The sequence below is a fragment of the Colius striatus genome, chromosome W, assembly GCF_028858725.1.
Source record: "Colius striatus isolate bColStr4 chromosome W, bColStr4.1.hap1, whole genome shotgun sequence".
Taxonomy (NCBI): Eukaryota; Metazoa; Chordata; class Aves; order Coliiformes; family Coliidae; genus Colius; species Colius striatus.
In genome coordinates this window covers 514,641-530,276 of record NC_084789.1, presented here as the reverse complement: position 1 = coordinate 530,276, position 15,636 = coordinate 514,641, and positions in this window count along the sequence as shown.

Here is a 15,636-nt window from a genome sequence, read left to right as displayed (position 1 = left end):
ATGAGTTAGGCAAAGAAGCTATTTTAGTTCAATATGTGGACGATTTATTATTAGCAGGGAGAGATGAAGAAGCTGTTAGACAGGAAAGTATTAAATTGCTTAAATTCCTGAGTTTACAAGGGTTGAAAGTGTCTAAATGTAAATTACTATTTGCTGAAGAAAAGGTAAAATATTTGGGACACTGGCTTATAAAGGGAAGTAAGAAACTTGATCCAGATTGAGTAAATGGGGTACTGTCCCTACAAGCTCCAAAGAGTAAGAGACAAGTTAGACAGCTTTTAGGTCTGTTGGGATATTGCAGACAATGGATTGAAAATTTTATTAAGAAGGTAAAGTTTTTGTACCAGAAATTAACTCGAGATGGATTAGTTAAATGGACCGAAGTTTATGAAAGAGACTTTGAGAATTTAAAAGTGGATTTGATTAATGCTCCTGTGCTTAGCCTGCCTGATGTTAGAAAACCTTTTATTTGTTGCCTTTGGAGGGGAGTTAAAGGTGTTTTCTCCCCATAACATTCAGGGGGGGATATTACAACAAAAGGCAGAAAAATGGATAACTGATGCTAGGCTCTTAAAATATGAAGGTATATTAATCCACTCTCTGAAATTAGAAATAGAAACCACCAGTATTGGGAGCCAATACCCCGTGGCATCCCCAAAGTTCCGGAAGAGTGGAGAGAATAAATGGAGAAATTAAGAAACAGCTAATGAAATTAATGTTAGAGACAAAAATGTCCTGGATTAAATGTTTACCCTTAGCTTTGTTACAGACACAGGGGCTTCTCCGTTTGAAATGTTGTAAAAAGGGAATGGTGGTACAGAGACCACCCTTAGATATTGCTATCCACATGGTTAATTCTGGGGACAAAGTCTTGATAAAAACCTGGAAAGAATAATCTTTAACACCCCGATGGGAGGGTTCTTTTCTTGTCTTATTTAAGGACCAATTTCCCAGGAGCAGTGGGAAGCTGCAGAGGTCCCAGGAGAACTGAAACTTAAGCTGCGTAAAAAGTGACATGTTGACTGAGGAGCAGAGTGGAGTGATTTCCTTTTTGTAAAATATTAGAGTTTAATGTTTAAATTGTGATCATCAGAAAGGTGTAAGATAATCGGTGGGGCTGTAATACCTATTTTAAAGTAACAGATCATGGAATAGAAATACCTTAGAAGTATAAAGCAATCTGAGTCAAGTGGGGATTGTAATTTAAATTTATAAAAGGGTGCTTTATATGAAGAAGGCCCGTAGAACCGAGACCTGGATGTGAAAGCTTGCGTTTCAGGCACCCCATGGGTGCTGGAGGAAAAGGCAAAAGGAAAGAGGCCTATAAGGAGACAGAGAATACCCCTGAAGATTACGACTGCTGCCAAGAAGATCATAAACCTCACTGCTCTAAGCAACAGAGTAGGTGAAGGAGGCAGAGGCGTACTGGGAGTGGGGTATAGAGTCTCTCAAAGCCTCAAATTGGGAATCCTAAGATCCTAAGCCTACCTCTAAGAAGGGTAAAAGCATTGCACCTAAAAGAATGTGGGGTGAAAAACTAAAAAGGAAAGTACCATTTTATTTGATAAAGGCCCCACCCATTATCTGGGGATGGTATGTTGTTATTTGGCTGATGGAGTGGTTAACTCTCCTGCTGCTGGCTATGTTATAGCATGAACCCCCCATTTTATGAGGCAATCGGACTGAACCAATCAGACCTGTGAACAGCTCCAAGTGGATTTGTTCTAGAATCAGTGTAACCCCATGCCTCTTTAAAGGTATTTAATGCTAGCAGTGAATATTGTATTCAAGTAACCGCTGTTCCATGCATTTTATAATCACCCTGAAGAGTTTGTCTATAATCATTGGAATACCAGGGTGCTCTGGCACAAGCCGGAGCCTTTCACAGCCCTAACTATAGCTACCTTGATGGCAACTGGGGCAGCGGGAGCAGGGACCAGGATTACATCTCTAGTGCAGCAGAACCAGAAATTCCAAGCTTTCAGAAGTAGCTTTACAAAGTTGCCGGGGGTTGGATCTACTATTTTACTGTGTGCTGTTTTTATGCAGATCATACTGGTATAGTGAGAGACAGGATGACAAAATTACGGGAGGGCTTGGAGAAACGAAAACAAGAAAGGGAACAGCAATAAGTTTGGTATAAGTCATGGTTCAACTATTCCCCTTGGCTCACGAGACGTTATTGTCAGCTATAGCTGGGCCCGTCATTATACTGGTATTAGTGCTGACGACTGGGCCTTGTGTATTCAATAAGGTAATGGAGATTGTAAAAACCAGGCTAGAAGCAGCCCACTTAATGCTGGTTAGGAAGCAATATAAGCAGTTAGCCAACGGAGAGGATGAAATAAGTGAAATGGGGTCACGCGCCGTTGGTGGAGCAGAGTCTCCCGGCCGCCCAGCGCTGTTTTGCTTATTTGCCGCTTGCTTAATAAATTTGATCTATGAGTCACTTAAATTGGCTTGTGAACTTTTTCACAGCAACTTATAACAATTAGTAATTATAGCTGTTAATTGTTGTTAGTGATTATTATTAGTCATTACTTTCTTTAACAAGAAGCAGTCATTTATCTCTGTAGGCTCACACGAACAAGCTATGAAACAGTGAGTCCCCTCCCACCAGATATCATATTGTAAAGCAATTGTGTTATTATTACACTGATTTGTCATTATGTCAAGTGTTTTCATTTGCATGTGGAATATGCTCCTCTTGTGAATAAGGTGAAAGCTCTCCAGGTGGACGTTGCCTTTTCACTCTTCGCCTGGCACGTCTAGCAAGAACAGCATACAGCGGGAGACACTGGTGGTCCTTAACAGTTCAGGCATGCCTTTATGCAAGTTTGCATCATTCTAATGTGGTGATAGGGAGAGGTGGGGCTGGGAGCTGCCTTGCCCCCTTTCCCTCCTTGTGCCTCAGGAAAGCCTCCCGAGTCTTGGACAATTACCTTCTGACCAGTGTGTCTTCAGAAGGCCGAGCTCTCCCCTCTCTGTAGAAAGAAGTTGACTAAAGGTTGTTTATAAAAAAAAATAGGAGCCTTAAGTACTTACTAAAGTCAGTTAATAACATAATGTATGGAGATTTAAATTTCTTATAAATTACAGAAAAAAATAGAGAAAAATCACACTGTGCACAGCTAATGATACAATCTTAACTCTTCTGTTCTTCAAGGTGGAGCTAAATCCACCTCAGTATGGTGCACAACCACTTTCTTTTTTGCCCTGCATGGAGGTGAAGGAAGATGAGGAGTAACCACAAGTACAATACAAGGTCACCTGGTCAGACAAGGACACTCCTCAGTTCTAGCTGCCTACTATTGCCTTTTCTTGTTAAGTGCTCTATCAACAGTCAGGATTAAGCCGTGTTTCTAAAATGCACCTTAATGACTAATGTTGTCTCCCCAGCATAAAAGCCTTGCATTTTGTTTTCTTTCATAGGCAAACAGCAGTAGTTAGAACTCAGAATCTTTCTTTTTTAGGACTCTGCCATAGGCTGATAATGAAAGCTAATTTTTCCATGCTAGACTGTTTTGCTTTAACTCTGAGGCAATACTTGATACAATAGAAATGCATATGGTTCTTCACTGCATCAGTAGATTTTCAGCATCTTATAAATAGCATTCTGAAAACAACTTTTCGCTACTGTCATGGTTTGACATGACAGCCTTTTCTGGTAAGGAGAAAGGGACTGTAAAAATGACTCCTGTAAGAATTTGCTCGCAACTCTCCCCAGCTCTGAGCCAGACCTACTTCTGGGGCTGAGCCAATTAGACGCCTCCACGATCACTTTTTAAGAAGAAGTCGGAAGAGGAGACTGCTTCCTGTTTCTCCCTTCTTCTGTTCCTTTCTTCTTCTCCAGCTGGTGGTGGTGCAAGGAGTGGGAAGAGAGAGGGAAACAACCATGTGGACTCCAAGGTCAGTGAGGAAAGAGAGGTGTGCTGGAGCAGACTCCCTTGCATTCTATGGAAAGGACTGGTGAAGCTGAGATTCGTTTGCATTTTGCTAAAGACCCTATATCAGGGGAAGAGACTCATTTTGCTGAAGACCCCTCATTAAGGGCAGAGAATCATTTTGCTAAATAAGACTATGAGCCAGGGGCAGTGATTCTCTTCATTAAAGACCCCATGCCAGGGGCAGTAACTATGGCCAGAGGAGGCTGTGTCCTGTGGGAGAGACCCAATATGCACAGGAGCTGTAACTGTGGGGAGGAACCCACACCAAAGAAGCTTGTTTAAACTATGCCCAGAAGAGGCCATGTCCTGAGGGAGGGACCTCATATCTGCTGAAGCTGCAACTGTGGAGAAGAATCCACGCCAGAGATATTCACCAAGGACTGCATCCCGTGTGAGGGACTCTGTATCCACAGAAGCCGTAGCTACTGGGAGGAACCCATAGCAGAGAAGTTCCTTAAAGACTGTGTCCCATGGGAGGGATCCTGTATAGGAGCAGGGGAAGAATGCCAGGAGTCATCCTCATCTGAGAAAAAAGAAGCGGCAGAGCCCATCTGTGAGAGACTGACCACATTCCCCAGTCACTACCCCCTCCAGCCGTTGAGTGGGGAGGAGGTAGAGATAGCAGGAACAGAGAGCTGGACCCAGGAAGAAAGGAGGAATGGAGGAGGGAGATCTTAAAGTGCTGGTTGTAATTTTCTCAATCATCCTACTCTATTTTTGCTTTTTGTTTTGTTCTGTTTCTTGTAGGTAATAGAATAAACTTTCCTACTTTCCTCTCTCAGTCGAGTACTGGAGTCTGTTTTGCCTGGAACTGTAATTGGCAGCGAGCCCTCCCTGTCCTTGTCTCAATCCACAACATCCTTGATTATCGTTTTACTCCCATTTCGCTGGGGCCTCCACCATCCTAACGAGGGTGAGAGTGAATGGAGGGCACTGAGAGATTGTCATGGTGCTTCTGTGCTAACTGGGCCAAACTGTTGCAGAGACTATGGAAGCTGTGTATTCCAAAAGAATACACCTGAAAGAAGAACCTTTGGATGCCACTCAGGATTCCTGGTTCACAGATGGTAGCAGTTTTGTCTGACAAGGTACCAGTAAGGCTGGATATGCAGTGACCACCATTGAGGTAATTGAATCGGCACCTTTGCCTGTTGGGCTCAGAATGCAGAGATCATTGCCCTGACCAGGGCATTAGAGCTGTTAAAAAGGAAGAAGATAAATATATGGACAAATTCTAAGTATGCTTTTGGGGTTGTACATGCCCATGGAGCAATCTGGAAAGAACGGAGACTTTTAATCACTCAAGGGAAGCATATTAAATATGCAGAAGAAATACTTCGTCTTTTGAAAGCAGTGAAACTATCAACTAAAGTTGTCATTATGCATTGTCAAGAACATATGAGAGGTAACACTGATCCAGAGAGAGGAAACAGATTGGCTGATACTGAGATTAATCAAGCTGCAGAAAGGAAAGTCCAAATTTAACTTTAATTCTGACAAATAGAAATAGTGAACTAAGAGATCAAGAAGATGTTAAATATTCTAAATTGGATCAAGAATTAATGTCAGAACTTGGGATAAAAGTCCCTCCTAAAGGATGGGCACAACTAGAAGATGGAAGAATAATACTACCCTCCACCCATATTTGGGGTCTGGTTAAAGCAGAACTTAAAAATAAAAGCATTGGGGAGTGGATTCTCCATACAAATATCTAAATCAGAAATGGATAGGAAGAAATTTGTATACAGCTATTCAACAGGTGACACGACAATATGAAATATGTTTAAAAAATAATCCTAATACAGGGGAACAGGCACAATTCATAGAATCATAGAACGGTAGGAGTTTGAAGGGACCTTTAGAGATCATCTAGTCCATCCCCCCTGCAGAAGCAGGTTCACCTAGACCAGGTCACATAGGAACATGTCCAGGTGGGTCTTGAAGACCTCCAAGGAAGGAGACTCCATAACCCCTCTGGGCAGCCTGTTCCACTGCTCTGACAACCTCACAGTGAAATAGTTTTTTCTTATGTTTAAGTGGAACTTTTTGTGTTCCAGGTTCATCCCATTACCCCTTGTCCTGTTACAAGCTACTATAGATAAAAGGGATGTCCCAACCTCCTGACATCCACCATTAGATATTTGTAAATATTAATAAGATCCCCCCTCAGTCTCCTGTTTTCTAGACTAAACAACCCCAGTTCCTGCAGCCTTTCCTCATATGAAAGATGTTCCAGCCCCCTTGTGGTAGATACACAATTATTTTAGTTAACAACTTTTCACCATAATAAGTAGTCAAGCACTTGTTAATCACCTAGTAATAGTTCAATCAATTAGCTAAGCACTTGCAAATAAACACCTATTGATTAAGTAAGTATTCATTTGAATCACATAAGGATCAAACTGCAAGAGTTACATACCACACCTAATGGGGACCTGTTACCTTACCTGTTACCTTAGCCACGAGACCGTGGTATATGTATTCGTTAGGTTGCCTTCGCTGTTACCTTAGTTGTTACTAAAACAAAGAGACTGATATATTTTTTTGACCAATCACTGTGATTTTGGAAAGTTTGTGATAGTTAGGAACCAATCAAGGTAAAGGGCAAAATTAATAGAATGCATGTTGGCAAATGTGATTGTTTTGTTTGAGATATATAAAAACCCTGAAAATAGTAACTAACAAGAAGCAGGTATGGAGGAGCTATCCCCCAACACTTCCCAGCACTGCATAATAAAGAAGTGCCTGTTTATCTGCATTTCCTGTGTAGATAAGTTTTTCGTGATAACGATTTGTGTTAAAAGCAGCTTATTGAATATTGCAATCATATATGGCCAAGGTATGCTCTGGATGATGAGGAATTGTGGCTCCTGAATGGAATACTAAGTTATAATCATAGAATCATAGAATGGTAGGGGTTGGAAGGGACCTTTAGAGATCATCTAGTCCAAGCCCCCTGCTGAAGCAGGTTCACATAAATAAGGTCTGCTGTAGTGGTGCAAGCAATATTCATTCAAAGATGTAGAGAATCTAGGTAATGCATGTGCAGAGACGTACTTGGGCAACGTAGTATAACCAACATAGTCGTCTCAAAGCCACCCTTCCTTTGCTAGCTACCTCCTTATGTGCTGCTTCTGCCCATGAGATCACCCAGGGCCCAATTGATTAACGTGCAGCACCTGTTTCTGATAATTGGAAGTAGCTTGCCAGCTGCATTAACTTGTCCCTACCATCTTTATTCAAGCTGGCTGGTCCAAGCCACATTTGTGCCTACAGTTCCCCCCTTTTTCTTTTTGGACCAGCCAGCCTTCAGCAACACATTTCAAAATTAAAGGTACATGAAGAAGACATAAATATTTTTACCCATGGCCATGAGTTTACAACAAAAGGTCAATAACAGCTACATCACTGAACAATATAATACAAAAATCCATAAACTCAAAAATAATCTGATACATGTTGCTAGGAGGGACGCATACTGGCAAGAAGGGCTGAGTTCTTGGTAACTCCACTGATATTTCTGTTTCCTAAATGTAGTTTCGGACTTTTCTTCAATTTTAGCATGCTGTGAGCATTATCTGTAAGATGGAAGTATCTCTTCATCTGTAGAAAACACACCATTTTTGCTTTCAAGTTCCCATTGGTCGTCTTGTTAAGTTCTTCAATTCTTTTAATGCGATACAGATTGCTGGAGGAATTTACAACAGCATATGTGGGGCCACAGTTGCGAGGGTTTACATTTTAATAGGGTGATGGATTGAGGGTGGATCACTTGGTTCTTTCCTCAAGATTGTTTCTTCCATTGTTCTTACAGTCATTAAGTCCTTTCTGTTGATGTGGCTTGATCCATTTTGCTGGAATCCACCGGGGACCTTGATCTGTAATGACACAAGCATAGCCTCTTCCCCACGTTAACAGATCTGCAGGTCCTTGCCACTCTCCAGTAGTGGGATTCTGTCGTGGTTTTGCCCAGCCGGAGCAAAGGGGAAGAAAACCGCGACTCCTCCCCCTCCCCCTCTCGACGGAATGCGGAGGGGATGGGAGAGGGAGGGAAAAAAAAAAGTAAAAGAGCCCGCGTAAGTTGAAATAAGAACAGTTTACTGGGGAAATTGAAGAGTAACAACTATAACAAAGACAAGGGAATATTACAAAGAAAATTGGTGAGTGATACAGTTGCTCACCACCCAGGACCCGACGTAAGCGACCGCTCCCGACCGGCGACCGAGAGCCTGCGTCCCCCCGGAAGAGCTTATTCCGGGGCAAGAGCTTATTCCGGCCAGCCCCCACCTGTACCCTGGGCATGACGGTTAGGATGGTATCGAATACCTGCTGGCCAGCCTGGGTCAGCTGTTCAGGCTGTGCCCTTTCCTGGTTCCTCACGGGAATTAACTCTATCCTGGCTCAAACCAGGACATTCCACCCCTTATTCTATACCATCTACACATCATGTCTAGGTTTACACATCATAATCACCTACACATACATAACATAGAGCAACTATAGGAATCGTGACATTCAACAGCTATCATTATACAATTTAATTCACGGGTTATTCTCACCCAGAATTAAATTCCCTTGAGGCACACATTGGGTCTTCCCATCCTTACACATCACCCACCAAGTACACCCAGGACCCTGAGCAAAAATAATCCCACGGATGGGTTTGCCTTTACCTGAGGCAGGACACACCCAGACTGCCTTCCCTAACATGTCTTTTATATGTACCACAGGGACTTTGTCCCATTCTACAATATGTAAGGGTCCTGATTGGGCAGGGCCAGCTCGATTAACAGATCCTCTAGAGTTGACTAACCAGGTGGCCTTTTCCAAGTGTGTATCCCAGTGCTTGAAAGTTCCACCTCCCATCGCTTTCAGTGTGGTTTTCAATAACCCATTGTATCTCTCAACTTTTCCTGAGGCTGGTGCATGATAGGGAATATGATAAACCCATTCAATGCCATGCTCTTTGGCCCAGGCATCTATGAGGTTGTTCCTGAAGTGTGTCCCATTGTCTGACTCAATTCTTTCTGGGATGCCATGTCGTCAGAGGACTTTCCTTTCAAGGCCCTGGATGGTGCTCCGGGCGGTGGCATGAGACACAGGATACGTTTCCAACCAGCCGGTGGTTGCCTCCACCATTGTGAGCACATGGCGTTTGCCTTGGCGAGTCTGTGGCAGTGTGATGTAATCAATCTGCCAGGCCTCTCCGTATTTATATTTCTGCCATCGTCCTCCATACTATATGGGCTTCAATCGTTTTGCTTGTTTAATTGTAGCACGTCTCACACTCATGGATAACCTGTGCAATAGTGTCCAAGGTTAAGTCCACTCCTCGATCGCGAGCCCATTTATAGGTAGCATCTCTGCCTCGATGACCTGAGGTATCATGGGCCCATCGAGCTAAAAATAACTCCCCCTTATGTTGCAAATCCAGACCTATCTGAGAAATCTTAGCAGCCTTGTCCACTTGCTGGTTATGCAGATGTTCTTCTGTGGCCCGCTTTTTGGGTACGTGAGCATCTACATGGCGCACCTTCACAACTAGTTTCTCCATTCGAGCAGCAATGTCCTGCCATAGTGGAGCAGCCCAGACGGGTTTGCCCCGTTGTTGCCAGTTGTTCCGTCTCCATTGCTGTAGCCATCCCCATAGAGCGTTTGCCACCATCCACGAATCAGTGTAGAGGTAGATCCTTGGCCATTTTTCCCGTTCAGCAATGTCTAAAGCCAACTGGATGGCTTTTACCTCTGCAAACTGGCTCGATTCACCCTCTCCTTCTACAGCTTCTGAAATTTTGCGTAGGGGACTCCATACAGCTGCCTTCCATCTTCGATGTCTTCCCACAAGGCAACAAGAGCCATCAGTAAACAGGGCATACCGCTTCTCATCTTCTGACAGTTCATCATACGATGGGGCCTCGTCAACACGTGTCACCTTCTCTGGTGATATTTCACCATCTTCACACTCTGGCCAGTTTGTGATCACCTCCAGGATCCCAGGGCGACTAGGCTTCCCTATGCGAGCTCGTTGTGTGATCAGTGCGATCCACTTACTCCATGTAGCATCAGTTGCATGATGCGTAGGGAATGCCTTCCCCTTGAACATCCAGCCCAGCACTGGCAGTCGAGGTGCCAGGAAGAGTTGTGTTTCTGTGCCAAGCACTTCTGATGCAGCTTGAACTCCTTCATATGCTGCCAGTATCTCCTTCTCGGTTGGAGTGTATCGGGCCTCGGATCCTCTGTATCCCCGACTCCAGAACCCGAGGGGTCGGCCTTGACCCTCCCCAGGTGCTCTCTGCCAAAGACTCCAAGTAGGGCCATTCTCCCCAGCTGCGGTGTAGAGCACATTTTTAACATCTGGTCCTGTCCGGACTGGCCCAAGTGCCATCGCATGAACAATCTCCTGTTTAATTTGTTCAAAACTTTGTTGCTGCTCAGGACCCCATTCAAAATCATTCTTCTTCCATGTTACGTGGTAGAGAGGGCACACAATCATACTGTAACTTGGAATATGCATTCTCCAAAAACCCACAACACCTAGGAAAGCTTGTGTTTCCTTTTTGTTAGTTGGTGGAGACATGGCTGCAATCTTGTTTATCATCTCTATTGGAATATGACGACGTCCATCCTGCCATTTTACTCCTAAAAACTGGATCTCCTGTGCAGGTCCTTTGACTTTACTGCATTTAATGGCAAAGCCAGCCTTTAGAAGAATTTGAATTATTTTCTTTCTGATGAGACCACTCTGCCTGAAAGGGTAGAATGGCCCTCGAAAGGATTTGCCTGGTAAGGGTTAATCTTTTCTAAGAACCTGCCTGAAAGGGTTGGTTTCATGGGAACAAAGCTCTTGGTCTAATCAAGTACATCCTGTGTTTAGAGTACGCGACAAATAACAATACCAGATGTTTTGCAGTCACGGAACATGCACTAAAAGTATGTAGTAAACAACATCATAAATTTTGTAGATAATACTTGATTGTTCTGTAGTATATAGAAACTGCACATATTCATATTGTTTGTCGATGTGAACTGATGATCTTTGCGATATGTACTGACTATAAAAAGAGCCTAGGAAGAAGTAATAAACTATCACTTGCCTCAAGAGCAGTGGTCCGCCTGTCCTTCATCGTCCTGGAAAGAGCTGGTCTCTGTCATCTTTCCTTTATCAAGGACTTCCACGGCTGAGTCACCCCACACCACAATATCATCAATGTATTGCAGATGTTCTGGGGCCTCACCCTCCTCCAGCGTGGCCTGGATCAGTCCATGGCAAATGGTGGGGCTGTGTTTCCACCCCTGGGGCAGTCGATTCCAAGTATACTGCACCCCTCTCCAAGTGAAAGCAAACTGAGGCCTGCACTCTTTTGCTAAAGGGATTGAGAAGAATGCATTGGCAATATCAATGGTGGCATACCATTTGGCTGCCTTGGACTCCAATTCGTGTTGGAGTTCCAACATGTCTGGCACAGCCGCGCTCAGAGGTGGCGTGACTTCATTCAGGCCACGATAGTCTACTGTCAGTCTCCACTCTCCAGTAGACTTTTGTACCGGCCATATAGGGCTGTTAAAGGGTGAATGAGTTTTGCTGATCACCCCTTGGCTCTCCAACTGGCGAATCAACTTATGAATGGGAATCACAGAGTCTCTGTTGGTGCGATATTGCCGACGGTGCACTGTTGTGGTTGCAATTGGTACCTGTTGCTCCTCAACCTTCAGCAAACCCACAACAGAAGGGTCCTCTGAAAGGCCAGGCATGCTGGATAATTGTTCAATCTCTTCTGCCTCCACTGCAGCCACACCAAAGGCCCACCTGTATCCTTTTGGGTCCTTAAAATACCCTCTCTTAAGATAATCTATACCTAAGATGCATGGAGCTTTGGGGCCTGTCGCAATAGGGTGCTTGTGCCAATTTGTGCCAGTCAGACTCACTTCAGCTTTTAATACAGATAGCTGTTGAGATCCCCCTGTCACTCCAGAAATACAAATGGATTCTGTCCCTTTAAAATTTGATGGCATCAGAGTACATTGTGCACCGGTGTCCACTAAAGCCTTGTATTCTTGTGGATTTGATGTGCCAGGCCGACGAATCCACACAGTCCAATAAACCCGATTATCCCTTTCCTCCACCTGGCTGGAGGCAGGGCCTCCCTAATACTGGTCATCACAGTCATCATTTACTGTTTCCCAGGAAACACCAGAGGTCCCCTCGAGGGAATCAGAATTGAAATCAACCCTCCTATCTTGTCTAGGGGGTTGCTCACTGGAAACTGGAGCAACATTCCTCCAAGGAGAGTTACTTCTTTTAACCCTTCCTTTACGCAACTCCTGTGCCTGTGCTCTTGGAGTAGATGGGGTAGGTGGCCTATCACACTTGCTCATATTCTCTCCTTGGTCCTGTGGATGGGACCGCGAAACATCCTGGGGTGTATACTCCTTATGTTCCTGCTCTTGAGCACGGGGATGCTTATTCTTAAAAGCTGGAGTACTGGCAGGTGGAGAGCGAGACATGAATTGGTCAAACTTCCGTGACATTTTCTCTACAGCTGAAACAACAGCCTGTAGGGGACAAGACACATTTTCTTCATATTGCCGAAGTTGAGCGGCTAGTTGTTCCACCGTTTGCCTCTCATCTTCTTTCCAGGAGACAACTGCCAACGAACTGGCATAGTTTGGTGGTGCACTTTGTAGGAACTTTCGCCACATAACTCGTGTGCATTGAATTTCATCTGGGTCTGTGGGTGCATAGTCATTATAAATAATCTCCAGCACAGCTAACTCCCTCAAATATTGAATGCCTTTCTCCATGGTGGTCCACTTACTTGGGGGACTTGTAATATCTTCCTTGAAGGGGTATCTTTCCTTCACGCCCAACAAAAGTCGTCTCCAGAGGCTGAGGGTTTGTGACAGTCTTCCCATAGCCTTATCAATGCCCCTGTCCCGGGACAAGGAGCCCAATTGCCTGGCTTCTTTGCCCTCTAAGTCCAAACTGTGGGCTCCATTTTCCCAGCATCGGAGCAGCCAGGTGATAATGTGCTCACCTGGGTGACGGCTGTAATCTTTCCGCACATCTCGCAGTTCACTCAGGGACAAGAACCGGCTGATTATCTCTGGCTCCAACTCTTCTTCCTTCTGTGATATCCCTTGTTCGTCTTCATCCTTAGTGCTGCGAACTGTTTTTTTTGTGTATTTCTTTTTCTGTACAGGGGCAACTGATACTGGCACAGACTGACACTCTGATTCAACAGCAATTGTATCAGTTGTCTCAGTTTGAGTGGCTGCAGTTGTAACAGCAACAGTCTGGGTTTGAGCATCCACAGTTGTAGCAGCAGTCTGAGTGGACATAACGATATTCACAGTCTGGGTATGAGTGTCCACAGTGGTAACAGCAACTGGTTCTGGCACAGCTGAGTTAGGAATGGGCTCCTGTGTTCTCCAAATCTTTACAGGTAAAAAGCTCCCTGGACACCTGTCCATATTCTGTATGCCTTTCCTCACAGATCTCAAAAAAAATTTTACAATCCAAGCCAAGGTAGAAACATGGGAAAATAATACAGACATGGCAATTAGAACATTCCAAGTATTATTGTTAGAATCCATTAGAAGCATCTTGAAAAAATGAGGGTAAGTGACATAGTGAGAAGAATTACACGTCAGCTTTTCCCGTAAATTGAGTGCCATTATTAAGTTCTAGGAGAAAGTGTGGAAGAGATAGAAAAGCCATGTACACATTCCAACCCAACTTAATAACCCATGACAAAATCATAAGCCAATCCCATCCAGTAGCATGAGAATTTTTATACATTTTTCACTGACGAGAAACACTATCACAAGACATACATGATGCAGATAAGAGGACATGTAATACCACCATACGAGCATATCAACCAACATTGTGATCAGCAATCAGTTAGTGTCAGGAGTGTACACAAGGATTTTGTTTAAACCCACTCTGTTCTATTTCAACCTCGCGGGCCCCACGTTGGGCGCCAATAAATGTCGTGGTTTTGCCCAGCCGGAGCAAAGGGGAAGAAAACCGCGACTCCTCCCCCTCCCCCTCCCGACGGAATGCGGAGGGGATCGGAGAGGGATGAAAAAAAAAGTAAAAGAGCCCGCGTAAGTTGAAATAAGAACAGTTTGCTGGGGAAATTGAAGAGTAACAACTATAACAAAGACAAGGGAATATTACAAAGAAAACTGGTGAGTGATACAGTTGCTCACCACCTGGGACCCGACGTAAGCGACCGCTCCCGACCGGCGACCGAGAGCCCGCCCCCCCCCCGGAAGAGCTTATTCCGGGGCAAGAGCTTATTCCGGCCAGCCCCCACCTGTACCCTGGGCATGACGGTTAGGATGGTATCGAATACCTGCTGGCCAGCCTGGGTCAGCTGTTCAGGCTGTGCCCTTTCCTGGTTCCTCACGGGAATTAACTCTATCCTGGCTCAAACCAGGACAGATTCTTATACCAAACTTTAGGTTTGTCAGTAAAATCCAAATCCCGACTCATTTGGGCAAAGTGTGTTAATGCTGGTGGTTCATTCCGGTTTGCCACAATTCTGAGATGATTCATTGTATAAAAGGCTTTCATTAGTCCATCTTGAGGGCTCACTCCCTCTTCCCCCGTTTTTTGTTTTTCTAGTAGTCCTTTTAAGGTTTGATGAGTACGTTCGATAATGGCTTGATTGAAAGAATTTCCTGGGATTCCAGTAGTATGTTTAACACCCCATAAGTTCAGAAACTTACATGTTTTACTGGGTATGTATCCCGAGCCATTATCAGTTTTTATCTCTCTTGAAACACCAAGGACTGCAAAGCAACTCTTCCAATATCTTATGACGTCTCGAGAACTGTCACTGGTTAAGGCTGTGGCCCAAACCATGGCCAAATAAATATCGATAGTGACATGTATTCATTTAAATCGTCCAAAGGGAGCATAGACAGTGATATCCGATTGCCATATTCCTAATGGTGCCAGACCCCTGGGATTGACTTCTACTCCTAGGCTGATTTGATTCTGGCATGCAGGGCATGTGGAAACGATACCCTGAGTGTCCGATATGGTCAGGGCAAACTGCTTTGCCAGCATTTTCGCACTTTGGTGAAAAAAATCAAGCAACCTTTGGGCTTGAGAAAATTTGTCAATTATTGGCCCCATAGGTATCAATAACGGAGCTGCTACTGTCTTGTCAACAACTTCATTGCCAACTGATAGGCCATCTTTTAAGCCCAAATGGCTTTGAATATGTCCAATATAATAAGCAGTTTGACGTTCATTTATCTGATGCCAGAGCCGCAGAAATAAGTTATACAGATTCTGATTAGAGATTTCTTTCAACAATGCTTTCTCTAATCGAGTGAGGGCATCAACCACATAGAGGGAATCAGAGATGATGTTTAATGGGCCGTCTGGCCATTTCTTGAAACTTTTAACTACAGCCATCAGCTTCAGCAGTTGAACTGAACTGCCTGGGGAGTGAACAGTTAGATTTTGCCATTTTCCATTCTCCCACCAAACCACTCCTGCTTTGGCTTGGATCTTACTTGCGTCGGTAAAAACAGTCAGGCCTTTAACGGGTACTGCTGATCTCAACAGCCGGTCTTCCATTTGAAATTTAACAGAAAACAATTTATGGACCGGATAATGATTATTTATATGACAATAAGGCCCACTGTAATTCATCAGATTGTTGCAGTG